At 37.8% G+C, this 12,574-nt stretch overlaps 1 pseudogene; it reads right to left on the bottom strand.

Moving 5' to 3' along the window:
- LOC137765153 (eukaryotic translation initiation factor 2A pseudogene) overlaps positions 1-9,522 on the bottom strand; it is a 56,658-nt pseudogene extending 47,136 nt beyond the window's left edge.
- Between the last annotated feature and the right edge of the window lie 3,052 nt (positions 9,523-12,574).

The following is a 12,574-nucleotide window of genomic DNA, read 5'->3' as shown; positions in this document are numbered from 1 at the left end:
GGTGCATTTATCATGATAGCCTTTGAGTGTTTCCTTTGTAACCCTTAGATCCAGGGACAATATAGTACATGTGTTTCTAATTGACTTGCACTTAGCTCATGGAAGTGTGGTTTTGTGGAGGCAATGTGATGTCCAAGAAACTGTTGGGAGGCACTTTCCTTGGAAAAAGGAAGTAATGTTCTTTTATTTTATAGTTCACCAGCTGACTTCTAAAGATTGGAATTTATTTCTAATGTACGAAATCACAAAGTTCAAGTATGTTCTAAATTTGGCATGGCGTCCTTCCATTTCTGATTAGAATGATGTCATGGTATAAAGCTAAAAGCAAAGAAACAACACCTCAGGACCAAGGAAGCAGATATTGCATTTGCAGGATTTCTTTCTCTTGAAATTCCCTTTGTTGAAGCAAAAATGCTTGTGTACAGACATGGTCAATCCGTGATGTCATATTTCCCAGTAATTCTAGAACAGTTATAGCTCCTTGAGCAAATTTGTTTAATATCTTTAAAATTCGCTTTAATGGTGTCTAAAGATTTTATTGCTCTGTAGAATCCTTCCAACCTGCAACAAATAGTATGTTTAAATTTTGATAGTTCCATTTTAGAAAGTAAACCATGCATTTCTTTCAGCATTATTGGAGAAAGCAAACAGTGTGGGGTAAACTTCAAGCTTTCAGAGCCTTGGATCTTTCTGCTTTCTTGGCTACGTGATTCTGTACAAAATACTCTGTGCATCAACTTCTTCATGTATAAAATGGATAGTAATGCTCACCTGCAATTATGGCAAACAAAAGCAAGTGGATCATGCCTGAAAAACAAGTAATTGTGGTTGACATTCCTAGCCACTCAACAAATGCCAATTTCCTTCCGTCTCACTGCCTCAAACAGGAAATCTCTCTACCATTATTGACAACTAATCCATATAATGAGTTTTGCTAGATAACAAAAAACTGCTTTTAATCACATTTCAGGGAGTGAAATTCCTATGGCAACTGAGATTTATTATCTTCTTGGAGACTTCAAAGAGTTCAATGGACAGTGAAACTACATTTTGAACTTGAATTTAAACATATTTAATTAAAATTTTCATCATGCCTGGTAGACTTTTTGACCTCCCTACAAAGAAGAGAAAGATTGGAGAGCTTCTGGCCACATTCTTCTTTCTCTCACCCTCAGCCTTTCTTTTATCACTGCCCTGTCTTCCTGAACATCTTATCAGCGCTGACAACATCTATCAGGTCTGTGAGCTGATCCACCGGAGCACTGCTGGGAACAAATGCCATTGTGAGGATGTTTAGTCCATCACAAAGCTTTTAGTTATTTATTTTTTGGAAACAAAGAGAGATTAAAAATATATGCGTGTGTGCCCATATGTTAAAATAATTGTTAAAGTCCTTCTCTAATGTTTGCATTTTGAAAATACTCATAATTTACTATTTCACCAAAGCATGTCCATAGTCTATGCGATACTTTGTTATTCCAAAATATAGGATGGGGCAGGTACTCGTAATCCACAAACCCCATGTAACCCATCCTGTGTACGAGTTGTTATATCTGTTATATCTCACCTGCTCTCTGATGGAGACCTTGCTGGTGTCCACCACCATGAGCATAAACTTTTACAAATTATTTCAGGTTGTTTTTCACTTAAGTGTCTCTGCTCTCCTCTTGGTTCTTGTACACCCATCATCTCCAAATTCATGAGCAGCATTGATTAAAAATATTTTTTGTCAGTAGCTAATAACACTCAGCTTTACAAATGAGTGTGAAAAATCTAGCCAAGAGAGTTGTCTGTACACACAACCTGGAACAGACGTCGCAAATGTAGCATTCTTTTGAGAGTTCTTTTTCTAGCATGTTTCGAATCATGCTGGTTGGCAAAACAATCATGTGGTACCCACATGGCTGAGAATTATCTCTAACAGTACTGATATGAGTTTGTTGACAGAGCAGAAAAATGGAGAATTACTGAACACTCAGTGAGGAAATTTACAATCTAGGATAAAGTAATTATATAAGTAATAATATACAGAAGGTTTCTGGAATTAATTTCTACTTTTTCTTTATTATGGCATTGATCATGGTGCTTGCTATGGACTGAATGTAGTGCCCCCCCAAATGCATGTGTTGAAACCTAATCCTCAGTGTGAAGGTGTTAGGAGGTGGGGCCTCCAGGAGGTGACGAGGTCATGAGGATGGAGCTCCCATGATGGAAATAGTGCCCTTACAAGAGGCGTGAGAGACATGAGCTCCCTCCACCAGGTGAGGACACAAGAGGCATCCTTCTGCAGTATAGGCGTGGGTACTCACCGGACCCTGGATCTGCTGGTACTTTGATCTCGAACTTCTAGCCTCCAGAAGAGTGAGAAATCAATGTCTGTTGTTTAACCACTCAGTCTGTGGTATTTTGTTATAGCAGTCAGAACAGACTAAGTCAGTATATGCAGGCAGTAGTATTTAAAAAATAATCACCTTTGTGTTCCAATTTGGATTTCCATATGCATAATTTCTAGGTTACATTTCTGTGCATTCCATATTCCCATAGGCCTTCAGGGCCAATGTTGCGTTACCATGTTTGTGTGAATACTGGTTAGATTTCTGAATTTTTGCTTTCTAAATTTTTACATTCACTTTTAGTCCATTGTGTCACAATGGTAATTTGGAGGAAGAGGCATTAATTAATTTTCTTGGCAAATCAACTCATTTGTTCATTTGCTTCTCCCCTCTTCTCTTAAAGTAGTTCCTCTTTTATTACATCCTCTGACTCAGCTTTCCTGTAGCATCGATGAGGGGAAGGGAGAAAAACTGAAATAGTATTCTCCAGTTTTCATTATGACTTTTCTCAGTTGCCACAGCAGCTATGGAAAGAGAAGAAATCCCATGCATGATTTAGAGCAGGGTTTCTTGGTCTTGGCACGATTGACGCTTTGGGCTGGGTCACTCATCATTGCCGGGCTGCCCTGGGCACTGCAGGATGTTTGGCAGGCTCCCTGGCCTCCACCCATTAGACTCCTGTGACAACCTCCTCCCTCATCAAGAAAACCAAAACTGTCTCCAGACATTGTCAAATATCATGTCTACAGAGACAAAAATCACCCTCAGTCGAGGACCACTGGTTTAGAGCCAGTACCTTTTAATAAAGAAATTACATTCAGAAGGATATTTTCATATGTAGTTACTTGAATAGCTTGGCATTAAATGGTATGCAAAGTAATTTATTAATAGTAACTACAATACAATAATACCTTTCTTATCTTGAGCACCTAGTACGCACAAAACACTGTGTTAAATTCTGCACATGCATAGTCTAATTTTACCCTTAACACGGAATGTCTTCTCGAGGTATATATAGACCTGGACAGGATGTACAAACAACCTGAGAACTTCAACTTCTAATGCCTTAAAGGCTGTAGAACATATTCATTGTCATAGCTTAATACATCTTCCTCAAGTTATTCAGCATCAGTTGATCTGTTTTATTTTTTTAAATATTTTCAGCCATTGATTTCGATTAGAACGAGGAGTCATTAAAAGATACTTACCTCAAATTCCTCCTTTGAAATAAATCCTGTCATTCTATTTTATTTTTCTGTGTTCTCATCAGTGTTGGGCAATACATTTAATTGATTTTCCTGTCTGTCTTCTACAGCAATCACATCAAATTGTGTATTTAAATGCATTCTTGCCATTTAAACTGTCACTTTGGGTAGTAAACTGGCAGTGGCGTCTGCCTTTGGCCTATGGGAATTATTAGTAGAATGATATTACTTTGCTACATAGGTTTTCTTCTCGACTGATGAAAATTGATTTTTAGTATGCAGTGCAAGATTTTTCAACAGAGAGAAATGTACAGTGAATACAATTCCTATGCTATGTCATATGACTAATTTTACACACACGATTTTCACATAGTACAGAAGAGAGATTTTTATGTTCATTAAAACAATCACATTCATCTATGATAATTTCTCCAGCATATGGTCCTGTTATCAGAAAATCTGTGGGCAGCTTGTCCAGCTGAGGGAGTGGAAATTCATAACTCACTGTCAAGTCACTGATGCACTGGTAGAGGCTGAAATTAAAACTGTGTCTCAAGACAGATTGACATTCAAGGCTAAGGTTCTTCCATCTCCTACAATTGATGATAGAATTTCACTGGATGGGCTCGTCTGGGCAACTTGAAAAATTATTTCATATCCTGAATTCCAATGATTAATACGTATTTTATTCCTCTCATAAATCACAGACTTATGGAAGATAAATGAACATTTTTTATGTCCAGAGTGCATCAATAAAGAATTTTGTATGTTAAAGAAAAAGTGACTCCCAAGTTATAAATGTTAAACTTGCTATTGAATTCCAAAAGGAAAGTAGTAGAACGATCTGCCCTATTGAAGCTGCTGGGCTTCCTTGTGTTGTAATCATTGAGCACAATCAGGACCTATTTCCAACGTGCTCCATTTCTCCTGCTCCTCCATTCCTGTCTAGAAAGAAAGAAAACTTTTGAAGAAATAACAAAAATTGTCAGACATGAGTTTCATGGATCATTTCAATCTACATGTGGCAGCCAGGAGGGCGCCTGGCAGTTTGGGTCTTCACATGATCCAAGAGAGAAGAAAGGGTGCTAGGGACATAGTTCAGCTTTGAATTTGACAAACATCAGATAGAGTTGCATCATTTAATAGCAGATGAAGTAACAGCAAATACAGGGCTGGAGAATATGACAAGCAATATTAAACAAGAAAGTTGTTCATCAGAAGAACAGAACTTCATGAGCAACTACAGGGAAGTTTCTAAAAACCCCTGGTTGTTCTTCTGAACAAATACAATTTGAAGTGATTGCTGGTCATGAATTCTATATTAAATTGAAAAAGTAATGTTTAAACTTGTTGTTTCCAAGGGGGAGAGGGGGTGGGGGAGAGATGGATGGGGAGTTTGGGATTAGCAGATGCAAACTGTTATATATAGAATGGATAAACAACAAGGTCCTACTGTATAGCACAGGGAACTATATTCAATACCCTGTGATAAACCATAATGGAAAAAAATATGAAAAAGGATATACATATATATATGTATATATACGTACGTATAACTGAGTCACTGTGCTGTACAGCAGAAATTAGCACAACATTGTAAATCAACTATACTTCAATAAAATTAAAAAAGTAATGTTTAATAATTTATAATTTATCTCATATTTATTCACATGATATTTTGATCGCCTCCTATTCCAGATATCATGTGAAGCACTTAGGGATAAACTACTACATAAGACAGTCACAGTATTTTATTTCTTACCAGGTCTTCACTACTTAGTGTAATAGATACCCCAAATATTGGATATTTTTGCTGTTCTAGAAAATAATATAGATAATATGAAGAATAAAGCCTGGTCATCATTAAATATATTGAAAAGATAGTGAAAAGCTGCTTTCACAGAAGTTCTAAGCAATTAAGTATCACCTATTTATTCAACAGAAAATATTTTAATAAGACTTTGAGACTATCTATGTGCTATTTCCTGTGGCTGTCCCTGGTTTTAGAATGATAAAGACCTGTTCTTCTCTGCTCTTATGGATTATCTATTCTAGATTGAAAAAAAGAGCCCAAGCACGTAAACAAGCAAGTCAACAGCGTCACCACCATGTAACCTGGATGTAGCGCAAGGAAGGGGCTGGCTGGACTGCGGTATTCTCACAGAGCGTCCTGATGGAAAAGCCAGATACAGTATAGTTTCCAGAGTAGCCTCTTGGAAAAGTTAGCAATTGATCTGATACTAGGTCCGGCTTCTATTATAAGAAGCCAGACACGTGAATATCTGGGGAAGAACATTCCAGAGAGAAGTTCAGTTTCAGAGAAAGTGCAAAGGCCTCCGAAGCAGAACGTTGCTAAGAGTTTTGAGAAACTGATAGTATGTCTAGATTGTACTCAACCAGTGGGTGTAGATTCAAGACATTCAAGTCCTTGAAGATTGTATTCTCAATGCACTTGAGACCACAGAACAATACAAAGGAAGGAAGTGGAATGATCGCATTTTTCTTTTAGAAAAGCTTACACTGTCTGTGGTGTCAAAAATGAATTGTAAGGAGTCAGAGCCTGAACAGGTGCTATTTGGCAGCTATTTAGATGTTGCACAGGTAAGAAATGATCGTGGCTACATCTAGCAGGTGCGGAGATTCACAGAGAAGTGAATTTATTTGGAATTATTACTGATAGGAGTTACTGAGGCAACTTAATAGTTAAGGAGTCTATTTTAATGCTTTAAAATATTTCTTTTATTAAAATGAGTTACCTTCAGGCATCCAGTATTTGCCTAGTTTTGGTCTTTGGCTATTAATTTTAAAGAACATGCTGATACATTGATCAGGTTTCAAGCAAAAGTTATAAATATTTATAAGATTAGAGACTAGTGCTTATGAATCAAGGAGCTGAATCTACTTGGTGCTTAGGCATTAACAGAAGTAAACTTACAGTTCAGTTTAACAATAGTTCAGGTTTAACAATATCTAAAAACTAAGCAAGAAAGTTATGCTACTGTTCTTTCCACGTTCTCACCACGTCAAGAAAGTAAAAAATAATTCTATTACTCTAAGAGGCGATATTTCACAGAATGAACAATTTGACTTTAATCTTAAAAACTGAGTATAATTTTGCCAAATAAAAAGAGAGACAGAGAATGGAATATTGCAAATAACAGATAGCACTTGAAAAGGCGTGAGGATGTGACAGACCTATCAGGGAAAGCCAGAAAATGTGGGTGACCAGATCACACAGTAAATGACAGAGAACAGCAGATTGTAAAGCTCAAAATTGGTTGAGTCGAGGTTATAAAAATCCTGCCCAGGAGTTTGGATTCATTGGGAAAGGACCATATTTGGATGTTTTCAAAGAGAAGAATAAAACAATGGAATCTGTATTTCAAGGAGATAAAACCAGGACAAAATGGTGAATTAGCACAGGCTGCTAGACTAGTTCTCTCCCCAAATCAACCTTGAGGAAGCTACAAAATTTGGAGGAAAACATGATCTGAGCAGCATGTGCGCGTGTGTGTGCGTGCACACACACACACACACACACACACACAAGCATGCACACAGTGAAATACCCAGGGAGACAGCAAGGCATGAGGTAAGCTGTTGTGTGTATGGGTTGCAGGGAACAGGGTGTGACATTTGGTGTCTGGACACAGCAGTGGAAAGACAAATTGCAGGAGAAAAAAAAATCTGCTCTTGCTTGTCCCCAGTTCTACGTCGGGATGATTATTTGATTATTGCTGTCCAATTATTACATAAACTGGAAAGAAGTCATCTTAGGGTAAGCTGCTGAAGAGAACAGGTTGACCAGCTGCCTTTGGGAGTTCACTGCTAAAGAACACCCCCTTCAAATGAAAAAAAGCTGGAGGAACACAAACTAAAGAAATTTGCCTGTCGATTCTGCATCCCCTGAAAAGTTTAAAAATGAAACAGTGGCTGGACGGGTCCACCATAATGGAGATATGTTATCAGCAGTGGTTCTGCACATCCTGCTTTGGCCCTTCCTCTCCACTCTACTTAATCTCACCTGGAGGGGCATAGACCACCACCTGCCTTTGGTCTCTCCCTGACACACCTTACACGTGTCTCGCATAGTGGTGAGATCCCCGGAGAGAATGAGCTCAAATGCCAATGACTAAAATCCTGAGGATTGCAACTATGACCAAAGTGACAACGGATGAACCAACATAGACCATAGGAGCCTGAATGGCTGTAAAAGACAAGGAATTTACGATAAAAAATTCTCAAGAAGATGAAGGTTATTTTTCATCTGAAATAGAAATAAGAATTTACAAAATATTGGACAGAAGTATTAGGTAGGAGTTGAAATAAAGGAAGCAAGCACTGGGGGGAGAAGTAAGATGGGTAAAACTGCAGAATGATTGGGGTGAAAGATGCAGGTGAGGAAGCCTAGCAAAAATAGCAGAAATGGATAAACATTCACAAGTGGAAACATCAACGTCTGAATCATAGGAGTCCTGTAAGAAAAGAAAAACTAAAGGAGAAGAGAAACTTTTAAGATCCACTTTCTTAGCAAATTTCTGGTATACAATAGAGTATTGTTAACTATAGTCACCAAGGTGCACATTTGATCCCCAGAACTTACTCATTTTATAACTGGAAGTTTGTGCCCTTTGACCAACATCTCTATTGGTAATAATTGTGTTTACCAAATAAAAATTAAAAATGAATATTTAACTATCTTGGACTATTTCTGATATTTAATATTATTTATTATTAATTAAAATATGTAAAACTTCTAACAAATTATCTTTTATAATTTATTCTGATATTAATGAAGAGGGAATCTATGAAAAGTAGAACTCTATTTTACTTAAGGTTATTTAATGCTTTTAAGCATAATGCTAAATGCTTAAATGCTTAATGTAGTTTAGAGAATTTCGAATTATCCATGCAGTTATTTTTTAAGAGGTTTGGGAGAATTGAGGCCAAATTAGAGGCTTTTTGAGCAGTAATAGTGACATGTCTGTTTACACATTGAAATGTGTCTCTCGGTCAAGACTAAGTTCCTTGAGAGCAGAAATTTGAATGCAGCAGCCTGTTAATCTTTGCTTACTTATGCTTGAAACTAGTAGGTGCTCAAGAAAACTGCTGAAACAAGATGACATCTTGTCATTGGCCACTGCTCCATTTCTGGAGAGCTTGACATGGGGAAACATACAGCAGTTGATTTGAATCAGGATGCTCTGAAACTTTGCTACCTGATTCACCTCTGCCAAGTAAGAACTATTCTATAATGTAAAATCGTCAGTTGCATACCTACTGTGTACTTAACATCATTAAATTTCACATCTACTCAATAATCATGAACAGATGGAATAAGCTGATATAAAAGAGAGTGTTTTTCCCTCTCCACCCACAAACACAAAGTAGAAAAATAGAATTCTCCATCATTTATTTTTTCTAACAAGGACATCTTCGGATGTATTAGTCAAACTTGGAGTCACTCCAACACTAACACTTATGTCTAAATTTAGAACTAATGAACTGTCTGCATGGACCAAACTAGAAAACCCACATTCTCTCCGTTAGCATCAAGGCACTTTTAGTCAACATACATCTATTGCCAAAGAGAATATTAATGTTTCTTACTTAGTGTTACTGGCTCACAAACCAAGACTTCCTTAAAGTGCTTGGGAAAAGCACAAATATCTTCATCAGGAAAAACGAAAAGTTTGTAGAGAAGACTGACTTCAGAGTATCATAGATCTCTCCATCTAAACAGGTCTTTAAGAGTCCTTCAGCCCAATACTGCTTGCCTGCTCATTTCCTTTTAAAATGACTTTCCTGGCTGATTATCCAACCCTCTAAATACCTTCCCTGACCAGACCCTCCCATCCACATTTTGCTACCTCTGACTGGCAGCCCCCGTCACAAAACCCAAATCCTTTCGCTATTGCTCTCCCCGAGCACTTCAGATTTGCTCCTTTGGACCCACAGGTTGATAACTCGATCAGAGGACCCATTTTTAATGCTTGATGACAGCCACTGCGTCTCCTCCCTCTCCAGCATCCTATGCCCCTGCATCCCAGCCCACTCTCCTCCAGCCTAAAACGCCAGCTCACGTGCCCTTCCTATGTCATCCTGGCCACAACTTTGTTATGCTCCAAATAACGCAACTTTCCTAACAAGGGCATTGTGACTTTTAAAAGAAGTTAAATGTGGAAGAGACATGAAGAACTGATTGCTAGGGGGTGTAATCAGACCCCCCCAACTAATGGTTATGGCTGAAATGAGTGATCATTAAAATAGTACAGTTGACATGGAGAGAAGAGAGTAAATCCTTGACTATTTACAGAATCAAAGGAAGTAATGATCACTTTGAGGGAATGACACCATGGCGATGAAAAACTCAAGGACACCTTCAAGATCTACTTTGGAAGGTTAGTAGACGATACCATTAATTTTATTTAAAAAAAAAATTTTTTTTTTTGGCTCTGCCATGCGTCATGCTGGATCTCAGTTCCCCAACCAGGGATTGAACCTGCGCCCCCTGCAGCGGAAGTGCGGAGTCCTAACTACTGGACTGCCAGGGAAGTCCTGATACCGTTAATTTTAAATCAGAACATAAAGGGTAGAGTAAATTTACTTATAGGAGGACACTTATAGTACATTGAATATGTTTTCTTAGAGATGTTTGTTAGAATTGCTAGAGAGAGAAGTTTTTCCTAGTAATTAAAATATCTCTATGCTGGTTATATGTTAAAGCATCTCATAGCTGAGTCCTCTTTCCCAAGCCTAGACCATCATACGTAGTGCTTAAAAAACTTAAGATGTTGAAAATAAAACTGACCACCTTTCTTTCCTAAACTTTCTGCCCCATTTTCACAATCACAGTCACCACCATCCAGTCAATCTTTCACATTAAAAAAAAGTACTGTAGTATTGTCCTGTGCTTTGTCTTTTTTCTTTATTCTAATATTCAATCAATTGCCAAACTTTATCTATTAGTTTTATCAAACTTTATCAAACTCAAAAGTGTTTATCAACTCTAGATGTTTTTCCCCCATTCTAATGCCATTCCATTAGCTTTGTCACTTACCATTAGTCCTCAATATCTTGTGTTATTTCATAGCTTCTTACCTGTCCTCCTGGCTGGGAGCTCTGTCCAGTGGAGTCCTGGCGACAGCTTGGGCTGTCATGGAGGAGCCCAATGCTGAATGTTCATGAATTTTGTGAGCTGGGTGTCAAATAATTGCTAGCTTGAAATTAACTATAGTGGGAGAATTTACATGTGGAAATCCACAAACACTACAGATTGAGGCTTGGTCTTTTGTTTCTGATTTTTGTTTTTTGCTTTATCGGAATACTAGCACTCTTGTGTTTCCAGCCTATCTACCACACTGGTAGCAGAATCCGCTTCCTCCAAAAGCAAAGATAGTGCTGCCACAACCCAATAAAATGGGAAAAATGATTTCTATAAATGCCAAGAATCTGCCCGAAATACTGGTGAATACAGAAATCTGAGTTCAAGGTATTTATAAGTCAGAGCATTAAAGATTCATATACAGAAAAGCACACTCACGTATAGGTTTCTCTGTAGATAGTTAAAAATGGTGGCCACTCTTGTCCTGATGAAGAAACAGGTGGCAGATTCATCCTCAAGCAGGCTGGAAGGTCTTCTTCCAGACCCATTCCATGGCTCTTTTACACTCGACCAGGCATCTTGGTTAAATGTTTCCATGTGTCCTGTGTTCTATTAGTCAATCGATGTACCCAGAGATGAAGGTGATTCCTGAGTTCTTTCATCTTTGTCTTCTCCAAAACCACCTTATTCTTCTCAAGTAAATATCCTTGTTATATTCAGGATCTCTGATGTGGGGAAGGAGAAAATATCTCTGACAAATTGATCTGCTCAAATATTACCAGAAAGTAATGTTGATTATTTTCAAACCCCCAAAGGTGATTCTCATGTTTCTGAGATGAAGACATGAGGTCGGCTCATATTCTGTGCCTTCACCCAGTTTCCTTCAGGTGACCACATATCATAGAAAATTCCGTCTCCAGAACTGTTCTGTGTAGCAAGACAGTTTCTATTTGAACTCTCTGCTGGTTTTAACTATTGGCCCATTGTTCTTTTTACTTATAAATGTATCATTTCTTAACAATTGATATTATAATTTGATCTGGTCAGCTCAAAATGTCTTTCTATATTATTCTCTCCCAGGTCATAGAACTTATTTTTGTTTATGCTCTGCTCGAGGTAACGTTGGTCTTTCTCTTACAGCTTATCATTATATTAGCACTATTACATTTTGGCTTATAGCATTTTACATATTTCACTGCTTTAAAACTGGCTTAAAAACTGCCAGTACTGGCTTTCTCCTGCCCAAAGAATATTTGCTTCAAGATCTTCTTAAAACAAAATGTATGCGAAGCTCTGGGGTGAGGACAAGACCTCCCGCATTATTTTACACACTAGAGCCTGAAAACCATGGTCCTATAGATCAGGACAATAGCCAAACTCTCTTGTATGAGACACAATTCTCCTTCATTATCCAACTCTTATCATCTTAACTACCTTCAAAATCCCATTTCCAGCCATACTCACCCTACATTTTTTGAAACATCGAGGTTCCCAATTTATCCACTGCTCTCTAATCTCTGGGCATATGAGGTGTTTTAACGTTTTCATAAATTCTGATTCTGCATGAGAGGCTTTTCTCTGTATTACTGCAAAGTGTGGTTCGCAAATATCATCTCCTCAGAAAATAATAACAGCTAACACTTATCGAGTGCTTTCAGCATGTTGCCTAGTCCTTCCACTGATCATCTCATTCAATCATTCCTGCGTTTCAAAGAGGAGGCTGTAAGAGAATGAATATGCAGCCCTGACCCATCAAGTCATCTGTGTAAGTTTATACAAATCCAAATCCAGTCCTGGGGACCCAAGTGGTGGATATACTGCCTCTATCACTCTCCATTGCTTTTTGCTGATTTAGTTTATTTATGGCAATCATCAAATTCTAAAACGATCTTTTTCATGTATTTCATGTACCTAAATAGGTATTTATGTTC

This window comes from Eschrichtius robustus, chromosome 1, assembly GCF_028021215.1.
Source record: "Eschrichtius robustus isolate mEscRob2 chromosome 1, mEscRob2.pri, whole genome shotgun sequence".
Classification (NCBI taxonomy): domain Eukaryota; kingdom Metazoa; phylum Chordata; class Mammalia; order Artiodactyla; family Eschrichtiidae; genus Eschrichtius; species Eschrichtius robustus.
The sequence above is the reverse complement of the archived record's forward strand: the minus strand, read 5'-3'. Positions and strand labels throughout refer to the sequence as shown.